The sequence below is a fragment of the Pteropus vampyrus genome, unplaced genomic scaffold (genome assembly GCF_000151845.1).
Source record: "Pteropus vampyrus isolate Shadow unplaced genomic scaffold, Pvam_2.0 Scaffold288, whole genome shotgun sequence".
NCBI classification, from domain to species: Eukaryota; Metazoa; Chordata; class Mammalia; order Chiroptera; family Pteropodidae; genus Pteropus; species Pteropus vampyrus.
Window position 1 is genome coordinate 1,730,643 of NW_011889069.1, and position 11,952 is coordinate 1,742,594.

Sequence of the window (11,952 nt, forward strand, 5' to 3'; positions counted from 1 at the left end):
TGCTATGCAGTTGACTGCTTTGGGAGGTCATTGAAGCAGAACCAGGGGCTATGTTTAAAAATGGGTTCCAGCAATTTTATGATCCATAAAATCTTGGCTGGTAATACAGCTTGGAGCAGGGGCAGCAAATGCCACCTGGGAACTCAGAGTGACAGCTGATACCTTTAGCCAGGGCAGGCTGTCTTTGGACCACTTTACCTAGTTTAATACATCCTTGAGCCCCAGTTCTTGGCACTGGGAACCTTACTTCTTTCTTCGACCCTTCAGTCCTAGGTCTGGTAGAAACTTTCTCTCGCTGCTAATCATTAGGTTTCCTCCTCATCTCCTCTTTCACTTTTCCAACTTTATAACTAGTTCCCTGTATAAAAATCCTTCTGTCAGAGTCCTATCATGCATACACTCAGCCTGACCAGCCCCTGACCAATGCACCTGGACATGTCATTTTCCTCAGGTATTTCTGCCTGTCATCACACAATCTTAATAGGATGGATATATTCATCATTGTTATGTAGTTGTAAGTTCAAGGCAAACTTGAATGGAAGAAGATTTGGATACCGATTATTTTCCTGCTTGTCTAGTACCCATTTTCAGGGATGTGCTAGTTCCATAGTCAATGCTATTTCTCTAGTGATACTCCCCTTAACTTTGGGGAGATGGAAGCAATACCAGGACATCCACTCATGTGACTTGAAGTTAAATTTTCACGTGGGTATTGTTTTTACGCTTGATGTTTTGTTTTCTTTGGAGGAGGTTATCCCTAAGTATTCATGCAAAAATCAGGATTCAGCATAATTTAATTATCTTACAGAAGAACTTAACCAGAGCAGGACCAGTAGAACAAAGATTAGTAAAAATGTATACCCAATTTGAGAAAAACAAACAAACAAACAAAAAAAACACTGATATTAAAATGCAGAGAAAGTTTTATTTTATTTTATTTTATTAAAATTACTGGGGTGAAATTGGTTAATACAATCAAATAGGTTTGAAGGGTCCTATTCAATAATATGTCATATGTATATTGCATTGTGTGTTCACCACCCAAAGTTAAATTTCCTTCCGTCGCTAAATATTTTACCCTCTTTACCCCCGTCTACCTCCCCTTCCTCAAAGAACATTAAAAAAAAAACAGTTATGAAAAGTGTATTCTAAAGATAAAATATAGATAAAAGACTTAATATTTAGCTACTATTCTACTAGCTTCAAATCTTAAACAGATCTCCACTGAAAAGTCCATGAGTTTAAATGGGTCATATTTCAAATCTCTCCCAACTGGTCACTGGATATTGTACGATTCTTCTGAGTGCAAGTGGTCTTACTTAAGCAAGAAGCAGGAAAGCCTACGATTCTAAGTTCAATATAGACTATACTGTTTCCCATTGTTCTAGTTGGTGGCCAAGAGTAAGCTTTATTTAAATGTAGAACTGCAAATGGTTACCAGTCTTTTCACTATTATCTTTGATCCTTTAACCCAACATCTGTCTTTTTCTCCACTAGCTAGCTGTAGCAAACTCTGATGATGTGGGCTTGTAATATGGGCATACTTCATTTCTGGACATTCATGAGAAACTGAATGTTATTTACATTAAAAAAAAATTGAGTCACACTTCACATTTACTACAAAATACTATCTTTGAAGCAACATCCCCCGGGCTATTTTAGAGAGAGAGAGAGGGATTAAGATTATCATTCACGTTATCAGTTTGGTACACTTGGAGTTTTTTGAGTATAGCATCTATTTGCCTAGAAGAGTCTTAATTAAAAAAAAAGAAATGACTGTTGAAACATGAGTGGATCACCCATCTTCATTGACAGAGGAGCCAACCTTAATAACTCCAGGCATTTTTTTATTTTTATTTTTTGAAATATTTAGTCTAGGATAGTTTGAAGAGAAGGGCAAGACGGTACCCTTATGGTTACTGTTTGGAATACATTCTTTGAAAACCTTCACACCTTTGTGATTCCATTTAAAATATGGAAGCCACAACAACATGGTCACAGCTGTGCCATCCTGATGCAAAGGGAAGGGTTGGAAGCAACAATTTTACTATGCTCTTCATCCCCTAGTACTGTTCATTGACATATTTATAAGTCCTCTAAAAAATTGCTTCAGGCTTTTTAGGGAATTGAGAAAATAATTCTATCTTCATGGTTCGAAGTAATGTATTCCTGGGGCTGTAAAACCAATACTACAGAGGCCAAAATTGCCTGGCATTCTGGAACCTGAGTGCAAGCAGAAGACAATATTCAGTTTACAGAGCTTTGCAGATCTTACTCAAATATGCATTGAAACATGGACATTCTCATTGGCTTACCAGCTTTTCATTCATCACCTCATTGGTTTGGAGAACACACTCATATTTAACAACAAATTTATTTGCCTATAGTAACAATTTCACAGCTATATAAAAAATATATAAGACATTAGAAAGAAGGCTGCTGTTCCATAGGAGGCCAGTTGTTTGGACATGTTTAAGACCTTCCTCATGATTTTAATACTTGAGCTTGTTAGGGCTTATTTTTATAGCTACTACCAAACTTAGTAAGAAAGAGTATACTTCATCCAAGTCATTAATTTACTTTCCTGAAATTGGTAAGTTAGAAAGCAAGAATCCACCAAAAACTTGATCCAAAGTGGATTTATCTCTCCATGGAGGGATTCAGCTTGCATTTTTATTTTTAGCGCATTTCGAGGTATTCTTTGTAGGAGGGAGAGGGCGATGGCAGAGTGTTAATGAAAAAACTAAATAACTCTCTGAACATGGACCCATCATTTGAAAAACAGAAGCTAATTTTGAATTATTAAAAGAGGCTGGATCACAACTCACCACTGAGAAACAGAGGGAGGGAAAATGGTGTTTGGGAAGTCCAATTATTTCTAAACCAGAGACAGTCTTATTAAGTTGGGCAGAAAATTAATTAGGCTAATTAGAAAACCTCATTGGAATTCAGCAAGGAGTTATGAGAGGAAACATGACAACACTGGATATAGTGGGAGAGAGAGAAAGTTCTGGGGGAGAGTGAAATGAATTTTTCAGGAAGCAATCGGAGGGTGATTCACGAACATTATGGTTGATCATAGGGTCACTTCGGAGGAAAGCAGCAGCGTTTTATAGACTTTCTGTTCCCAGTTGTGGGTCTTCACTGAGTATTAAAAATGACATCTCATGTATATTGTAACGGGGGGGAAAAAAAGAAAAAAACTTAAGATTTATTCTGAGGTTTCAGTGGGATTTTATATTTATTTTGGTATTTCCGATATGCTGGTTCATCAGCACTGCGCATTGTTAAAAGTGCTGGGTGGGTGGTTTTTTATCTTCACGGATTTATGGAGTCCTTAAAACATCTGTTCCGTTCTGATTCCCCCGCTCAGTACAAAGACGTTTGTCAGGGGAAGTGTCTAACGTTGCACTGTTTCAATGAATTGACGTTGCAGCTGTTAATAGAGAGAACCCTGATGATGGACTCAGTGGCGTCTTGGGGCAGGGGAGGAAGGACGCGGGGATTCCATCTCCAGGAAAAGGTTCCTGGAAACTGGGCTCTTCAACTGGACTTGGCACTGCAGACTCTGAGACTTTGAAATGAGGCAAGAGAGGCCCCAGAAAGGGGACATTCAGGATAGTGAGTGGGCTGAGGAAACCTGCGCGCAAGGAAATCATGATGAAAAATGACCGCCATATTTCTCTTAAGGCCCTGTTACAGACACCTCTTCTTCCATGGGACCCCTAGGAGAGGAGGAGCCATCGCAGCTCTGAGGGAGTAATTCTTACTGTTGTTTTCTGAGAAAGCAGGCTATAATCCAGCCCAAATCGGGATGGAGAGAGTCTCACAGAGGAGACATTTTCCATATTGGGTGGGAGTTAGGTCAGAAGTGATGAAAATGGATGCTATCATAGATCAGAAACTCATCGAAAAAGGCAGAAAACAGAGATCAGAACTCATATATTTTAGTACCTCATATGTCAGTGTTTTTTTCCATTGACTTATCTTACTCTTTAAACCCAAGTGTTACATGAACTGGATGTATGCATCCCCCTAAATCGATATTTTAAAGCTCTAACCCCAATATGATGGTTTTTAGACACTGGGCCTTTGAGAGGCAATTAGGGCTAGGTTAGTACATGAGGGTGGGCCCCTCATAATGACTAGAAACCTTATCAGAAGAAAAAGAGAAAAAGAGACCTCTCTCCCCATGTCAAGAGGAATGGCCATGTAGGAAGCCTCAGAACCCAACCATGTTGGCGCTCTGATCTTGAACTCCAGGTCCCAGAACTTGAGAAAATAAATTTCTATTGTTTAAACTGTCCACTCTATGGTATTTTGTTATAGTGGTCTAAGCTGAATAATATATCAGTTTTGTTTATTTTCAAAGCCCCAGGACTTTCAGTGGCACCACAGTGCCTCCAAGAGCCCTCTCAATAGTAATTGAGGAAACCGAACACTCTTTGCATAGGTGCCCATGTGGCTCAGTGTAACAATGGTAAGGAGAGTCCTTGGAGAAGTCCCGTAGTCCCAAGGTGATGAAAATTTGCCCTCCTTACCTAGAAAAGGACTCTACTTTCACCTTCCTCTGGGGAAGGGTAAAAAGGATCTTAATCACAGTATTTAAAGGTGAGATTGAGGGATGGGAATAAAGTGATGCCAAAGGGTCTGAATTCTGAGTGTCCTTCATCACTGCAGCTCAGGAACACAGACAGATGGGCAGCAGAGTCTCCCTGTAGGCCAGGGACCAGTCAGAGCTGCATGTTAGAAAATTATGACCTGAATGTGTGGGGCTGACACTGGGCAGTCTGCTCACAGTTCTGCAGGCCCAGCAGGTGCAGTGGCCTCTTGGCCCTTCCTTGGCGTGGGCCTCTTCTGAGGCCATCCTTTTCCAATCACTAGGTTTTCCTGTCAAGCTGAGCCAAGTAATAAGACAGGAGTCAATTAGTTCACCCCAATAGACTGCTCCCCTGTCTATTCCCAGCCTCCCAGGTGACCCCATTATGATAATGGCCCAACCTGGCTGCTCTCAGAACAGGCCTAATGGAGAAGTGAGAGCCTCCTTGAAATGTGAATTACAGAGAGGCTGGCAGACTATGGCTCTGTACCCTGCTGGCTCTGGACAGGAGCCTTCTGCCTCCCCACTGTCACTGCTGAGCAGTGCCATGTGCTTATTCATACCACACGCTGCTGGCATCCCAGGAATGTCCCATCATGCCATTCATTCCAACAATGAGCTTGATCTGCTGAAACCCAGGGAGAACAGGTGGATTCAGAGTGCAAAATGTGTTGCCTTCACTCTGGCATCACAATCTGAACTGAGTCTTTAGAGTAGGTGTGCATTTTATATCCTCACGGATATGATGGTGTCCTTCATTCTGGACCTGAATAAACACAACTTTTTATAAAATCTAGGCAGCCTGACTACAAAACTTTGAAATAAAAAAAATTAGCAAGTCAGTCATCTGTATATTTGATTTAACATCAAACATCCTATTCTTTTCAAATATTTGAGTATGTTAATATTGTGATAACACAACCAAAGAAACATTGTGATATGGTGCTTGACTGTTTCTAAAATCTCAAATAATTTTCAAAACTATATCATTCTCAACCTCTGGCAAGCATTCTGTCCTACATGCACACACTGGTCACGGTGTTAATGCAAGTAGTTTAGAGTAGTTATATAACATTTAGCCAAGACTAAAGCTAAATTTTGTAATAATTTAAAAACAAAGATTAAATGTATGTCACATGTGATGAGCTGTTCAGTTAAGGAGATTATATTATCCAAGTGATTTATAGTCTTAGACAAATTACTTTGTGTTCTGGGGGTGATTAAATCCACACACATGTCTGAATCTAGAATGGGAAGCTGAGGAGCCTTTCTTACTACAAGCCCCAGGGCTCTGCATCCTGGACCCATGTTGCTTTGCTTCATATCCAGAGGCAAATCTTTTTTTTTTTTTTTTTTTTGCATTGCTTAATGGTTTCCTTTTCTCCTCCATTCTGTAAGCTGCTTTATATAGTGCATGTCCCTGTAGTTCTGGGATAAATTATTATTTAATTATGTAACCATTACATAATTCTTCAGCTTCAACCTTCAGTGTTCCTATTGTTGTTAATGTAACTGCTATGGAGGCATGTAAGTTTTATTTATTGTTTCCATTGCAGAGCAATAATTATGTAACTCGGCAATTCTGCAACTATTATTTCTATTTGTTTAATTACATAACTATAATGATATTAAACCTCTAAAACATTTGGTGATAGATTTATGCAGAAGATGCTAGAAGACAGCAATAATAATGATATATCAGAGTAATAATAAAACAAATAATAGTATTAATATTAATATTAATGGCAATAACAATAATAAGCAGCAACATTACCATTTGCTTTTCCTTCATGCTGTATTTGGCCTCTTTAATAGGTTCCTTCCCAAATATCTGTGGTTAATTAGCTATATAACATTTGGTACTCAGCAGTGGGTACAACCTCATTTCCAGACTTTACCTGGCAGGGCCGAGTTTTATAGACTACCAGATGGAATGGCTCTGTTCAGTTCCTTTTTATAAGGCTTGGAGTGGGCAGATTTCTTTCTTCTTCATGTCACCTGGGGACCTTTCATAAATAGGATACCCTGTGCTGAGAGACACAGATGTTGCAGAATTCTAAGAACTTGAGATGTGTTTGGGATGCAGGTGTGTGCTATGGATGATCCATTAAGGCGGAAAGAGCATGAGGTTTGGAAAGAGACAGATCTGGATTGAATTCTGGCTCGCTCTATAACTAACTAGGTGACCTCGAGCAAGTTAGCTAACTCTTTTGAGCCACAATTTCCTCGTATCTAAAATGGGAATAATGATTTCTACATTGCAAGACTGTTGTGAGAATGAAATAAAATAATGGGTTTAAATTACTAGACCTAGACCTATTGGTAGTTCTTGTTTTGGAGCTACTAGTTGATGTGATTAAGAGGGAGAACATGATTTGAAGTTTCTCCTTTCTATGTATCCCTTTTTATTAGCCTTCTCCCTCACTTGCAGACACCCAAAAGTCACTCTAACAGTTAAAGAACTCATATTTAGCCAGCCATCACTGTGTACTAGATTCCTTACACACGTTGTCTGATTAATGATCACAGTCTAAAAGCTAAGTATGTTTATTGTCACCTAGTTGAGGAAATTGAGACACAGAGCAGTTAAGAAATGTGGCACAGTCCTCCTGGCTCACTGGTAGTGGTTCCTGGGTTGAGCTCAACCAGTCTGTCTCCACAGCAGGTCTTCTTAAGCTATACTGTGTATTCTTACCAGATGCATATCCAGACAGCTACATAAGCAAGAAGCCATGAGTGCCTCCCTCTTTGAAGAACCAATTTCCTCCTTCCCTTCTTGTGCCCCTTCTCCAATCCATTCTTCTCAGAGCAGCCTATTTAATCAGCTTAAAATGTAACTCTTATGTCATTATTGCTCCTATTATACCTTCCAGTGGTTTTCCATTAGTCTCAACTTCGGCCAAGGCCTAAATCTAAATATCTTTATGATTTGATTCCTGCTTACTTCTCCATATTCACCTTTTCCAACCTTCTATCACATGCCAGACCCTGAGACCTTCCCAGACTAGGCAAAGCATCTCTCTGAGGCTATTGCGATCAGTTTCCTATGCCTGGAAGGTTTTCTATCTTCTTATCCTGTTGGTTTCCGCTCCTGCATAATTGCTTCTCAAAAATATCCCCCAAAAGCCTTAAACAAATCAACCCTGGCCTCATGCCCTGTTATTCATTATTAACCATCGTATTTGTTTCATGTATAACATGTACTATCTCTGCAGTTACTTTATTTTTCTGGCACTGTGTCTGGCTTGTTTACAGTCCTACCCCTGGCACATAGCTCAGGACCTGTAACTCAGTAAATATTGGCTTACGAAAAGAATGACTGTCTGCTTTGTGTGGTCCTATATGCCCTTGGGGTTTAAATAGTTCATGTGCAATGGGAAGAAAAGGAGCTTGGATTTTCTCATGAGGACTATTGATTAACATTCAAGAAGTGATATAGCACCCATCTTCAAAAGCTCAGACCCAGATTAGCATAGGTTGGGCATGCCAGGGGCTAGAAACAGAACAGGATGATAATGTGGCCAGCCAGTAAGCAGAGTGAATCAGGGAAAAAGCAGTTAAATCAGAGGCCCTGGAAAGGCTGACAGGGAGAGCACCTCCTTGCTCCATGAACGTGAAGGAAGTCAGGGTTGTTCTAAACTGACATTTGAATGGAACTCTGGGACTCAGAACAGCTACATTCCCTGGGGTCACACAGCAGGTCCAAATTCTGTCAAGAATATCTCTTGTTTCTAAGTTACCACCAAAGAACCCAGACTGACCAACCTCCATTATTCCACCTGTCCTCTAGTTTTTATTATTTTATTGAAGTATTTTCCTTCCTTGGGATGAAGATACACACACACACACACACACACACACACACATATTCTTAAATTTATATCTATATATATCTGAAAATTATAAGTGACATTATTTATAGCAATGTGTTCTTTCTCATTTCCACTGTTTTTCTTTTCAATCAGATGCTTTTCATTTTCACACATCACATTTCAATCACTGCCACATGAATAACAGGGAGCATAAATATTCAGATCTAGCCCTCTTTGTCTTCTTTCTAATTCCCATTTTTCTTCTTACTTCATCTTTATGAGGATATTCCTCTGCCTTTTCCCCAGTGGCTTTGTTATCGTAACTCTATCTTCTTCAATAGTCATCACCCCTATTTATCTTACTTTTAAATTATTCACTAATGTGACTAAGTAAGAATCACTTGATTATTGTATGTCCTCTCTCTGTATGTGTTTTCTTTTGTACCTAGAATTATGGGTAAGATAACAATATTATATAAGGGTTAATAATTCAGACTCCAGAATCAGTTGGTCTGGACTCCTAATCTCAACTCAAGGACAAATTTCTTAACATTTTGGACTGCTGTCCCTTCATCAAAAGGAGTTCAACAATCTTACCTCATGGAATAGTTGTAAGAATTAAACAAGATAAACCGTATAAAGTGCTTAGTATTTTCTCAGTACATCTTACTTTATTACTATTATTATTAATTATTTATAATAGTAATGAAAGTATTTATGATCCTAACAGCACCAGTAGAGAGTCATTTTTTATTCCCAATCTGTGGCACATAGACCACAGGTCAGTGTGGACTGGATAAATAATATGACCTAGATACTTTTGTATTATTTTTGAAAGTGTGCAGTTGCTAATATGTTTAATAATAAACTCATTTAAATGCCACTACTTTCATCAAATAAAAGTAAACCTGAATAGGGGAGGTGGAGGTCTTAATAAAGTCTCGATATCTGACAAATTATTAAACATTGGCATAAAGAACCAAGTACAAAGACCAGGCATGTATCACCTGCTGCAGGCAGTTTCCTGTCAGAGAAACAGACAAGTGTTTAATGGCTTTTTTTCTGTTGTTGATGTTCCTCTCCCACAGATTTTTCTCCTAAAATTTCCTAGTTTTAACATTTCATACCCAATTCTGAATGCCCTATATTTTTTTCATTCTATCAGTTCTTATTTTATTCTCCAGTGATTTGGTGTTTTTAGGTTTTTTTAAGGCAAAAATTCTTCTCTGAAACTATTCTTTCAATTAGGAAGGAAAGCATTCAAACCCGCTTCAAACTTTATGCCTCTGTGAAAATGCCAACAGAGAAACCGGTGTAAAAGCAAGACAACAAAGGAAGCAAGAAGGAAGGAAAGAGAAGGAAATTAAAAACAAAGAAGAACAAGCATTTATCTGTAACCAGCTTCCGGTGTCCATTAAACATTTATTGTTTCATCTTTTTCTCAAGGTTAGAAAGTGCTTAAGGTGACAGCCAGTGATTCAAACTGAGGCCTTGGTTTCCAAATACTGTACTTTTTCCACTTGTCCATGAGGATGCAGAGGAATCATATCTCTGCCCTGCATATTCTGAACCAATGGAGAAATACACCAAGAAGTCAGATGACAATATCAGCTTTGCGACTGGCAGTAACTCCACACGATCTCAGGCAGATTAGCAATGCCACCTCAGGCCTCCAGCTCATCGGCTGGCTGCTCACCATGTGGTGGAGTGGACACTGCATCCTGGGGTACCTGTCCAGCCAGAGCACAGGTGTTCCAAAAGTGTCCCAGGCTGACTAATCAGATAGGCCTCTCCTCCCCTCAGGGGAAGAATGAGTGAGAGTAAGGGGGCACAAGTATGATTCCAACTCAAGTTTTCTCATAGAAATGAGAGGATAAAACAGCATCCAAATAGTCCACTTTCTTATTTTGTTCATGTTTTTAATTATATCTTTTATCCATCTAACCAGGCAGCAGAATTTGTGTTCCCAGTCATCTGATTTGCCCCTCCCCCTGACAAAGGAGGTCAAATGGCCAATGCTGAACAGTCTCAGATTTTTCTTCCTTCCTCCCTTTGAACAGAGGTGGAGGACCCAGCATGAAAAGAAAGATGAGGCCTTGTAGTTCTAGGCCCAGCCTAGCTTTAGAAAGCTGAAGTGGTCAACATAGTGAGACTCTCTTCTCCTCCCATCAGCAGAAAAGTACTCAAGTTCCACATGGCGAAGCACAAATTCTCAGGCTTCAGAGGACAATCAGTGCACGTGCTCTCAGGCAAGTCTGATTGAAATTCGGTGTTTCCTTTACAGGCTCCAGGATTATGACCATTTCTAAGCCCTGGCTTCATAAGTCATGAGATTTTCTTACTAAGAAATAAGTTTGCTAAATCAAATCAATAGCCTGTGGGTGGAAATGTTGTCTGCTACATGCAGAAATCCCCCCCATTCAGGGCTGTGTGAAACTGAATTGGAGCTTCCAGAGGTCTTCTCATCATAGTTTCTTTTCCAGTGCTTTGCCATTGATCCCTGGAATGATTGGGAGCACTGGCCCTTCACAACTTTGCTCCACGACTTCACTGTCAGTATGATGAGTGTCACTTCCTGCTGCCTTATTCTCCTCTGCCAATGCTGAGTCAGAGTTAGGTTAGAAAGGCTCGTCATTGAAGAGAGACCATCTGTGTCTGTCCCTATATCCAAAGCACGTAGCTTTGTGTAGGTGGTAGAGTTGTTTCTTCTGCTGCTGTTCTATGCACTGGACACTGGTTTTTGCAGATGCTCAGGTTCAGAATAACATTATCCATAATAATTTTTATAGCTCCAGGTGACTCACATAAAGAGGTCTTCTAAGCATGTGCCTAACAAAACAGAGACCCCCTACCTCTCTGAATGAGCTGTACAAATCCCTCACTCCCAGCTGTAAAACTTATAGAATAAGTCTGACAATACAAAATGCAGTTTCTCAATACAAGTCATCTTGGAAATTACCATATCTCTGTAAAGCTTTTATAAATTATGCTACTCTTGTTCATGATCACGGTAAAATGTAGTTTGGTTTTTAGGTGATTCTGTAATCATACAGCTGGACTTGATGGTCTCAGGTTTCGAGCTTTGAGCAGCATCCATTATGTAGATGACAAGGTTGGAAACAAAGATGCCAGGGCTTCAGTCATGATTGCTTCAGAATCTGATGAGGCTGAAACCACACTCTGTCCAAGTTCACCAGTCAGGACCTACTGCAGCATGTTCTGGGCCTTTAATCATCTTCACTAAACTACTATACTTGATAGCAGTTTAAAATGAAATTACTAGGCCTCTTTTGGGTCTAAGTCCATACAGTTTCATAATTTCTTTATAATTCAGTCAGAAATATCAGTGTTTTCAAGAAAAGGGACTCCTCGTTCTGCTGGGCCCATGTGGTGGCAGCCTGGGCTCTTCAGGTATCAATGGAGATTTTGTATGAAGGTGATTGTCCCAGATGCAGCCATCTCCAGAACACACTTGTGTTCAGAGGTCCTCCTCTGTGCTCTAAACCCGGGCACTGCCATCTGCCTTCTAGCCCCACCACT